The 1,338-nt window shown below is 47.1% G+C and overlaps 1 pseudogene; it reads right to left on the bottom strand.

The window, feature by feature from the left end:
* Positions 1–204: 204 nt before the first annotated feature.
* LOC134484300 (large ribosomal subunit protein eL19-like) lies at positions 205–780 on the bottom strand (annotated as a pseudogene).
* Positions 781–1,338: the final 558 nt, after the last annotated feature.

Here is a 1,338-nt window from a genome sequence, read left to right as displayed (position 1 = left end):
TCCTCTCTCTAGAGCGCTGTTGTATTAGGGTTTCCAGAGAAACAGAAATGGCAGAATGATTACCCATTGTCTTAGTTAGATTTCCATTGCTGTGAACAGATTCCACAGCCAAGGTAACCCTTTTTTTTTTAAGGCTTGTTTTATTTTAATGAATGATCATGTGATGCCACAGTGAGGTCACTAAGCACAGACGTGAAGGAAACTTTATTTCTTGGTCTCTTCCTCCTTGGACACCGTCTTGATGATCTCCTCCTTCTTGGCCTGGAGGTGCTCCTCGCATGTGTTTTTGTACTTCCTTGTTCTTAGACCTGTGTGTCTCAGCCTGGTCAGCCAGTAGCTTCTTGCGGGCCTCCTCTGCCTTCAGTTTGTGGATCTGCTCCATAAGAATCCATTGGTTTTTGAATAAATTCCTTTTGACCTTCAGGTACAGGCTATGATACATATGGTGGCCAATATTCTTAGATTCCCAGGATCTCTTGAGAAGCTGGTGCAGGATCCTCATCCTTCTCATCCAGGTCACCCTCTCAGGCACCCAAGTGTTGGCAGTACCCTTTCTCTTCCCTATGACCATGTGCCTGCCCTTCAAAGTGTTTTTCTGGCAGCGAGCCTGAGAATGGACAGTTACAGGCTTCCAGATGATCAGGCCAATTTCAATCAGCTTCCTGATCAGCTGACGGGAGTTGGCATTTTATTGGTCTCATTGGTATCCAACTGGACCTTCTTTTTAGCACAGTGGAGGACATTAGATGCAAACCTCTTCTGTCGCCTGAGCATGCTCATGGCTGCAGGCACAGCAGCCAAGGTAACTCTTATAAATTACAAGATTCCATTGCAGCTAGCTTAAAGTTTCAGAGGATCAGTCCATTATCATCATGGCAGGAATCATGGGAGCATCCAGGCAGACTTGGTGCTTGAGGGGCCCAAACTTCTTGATGCACAGGCAGCAGAAAGTGATTGTCTGTACCACTGAGCATAGTTTGAGTATATACAAATCTCAAAGCAAAGCCACCACAGTGGCACAATTCCTCCAACAAAGACACACCTACTCCAACAAGGCCACCCCCACTCCAACAAGGCCACACCCTCTCCAACAAGGCCACACTCACTCCAAAAAGGCCACACCCTCTCAAAGAGTGCCACAACTACACCAACAAGGCCACACCCACTCCAACAATGCCACACCTACTCCAACAAGGGAACACCCACTCCAACAAGGCCACACCCACTCCAACAAGGTCACACCTACTCCAACAAGGCCACATCTCCTAATAGTATCACTCCTCATGGGTCAAGCATTCAAACACATGAGTCTATGGTGGCAAACTCCTATTCAAACCA

This window comes from Rattus norvegicus, chromosome Y, assembly GCF_036323735.1.
Source record: "Rattus norvegicus strain BN/NHsdMcwi chromosome Y, GRCr8, whole genome shotgun sequence".
NCBI classification, from domain to species: domain Eukaryota; kingdom Metazoa; phylum Chordata; class Mammalia; order Rodentia; family Muridae; genus Rattus; species Rattus norvegicus.
This window is presented reverse-complemented; position numbering and strand designations above follow the sequence as displayed.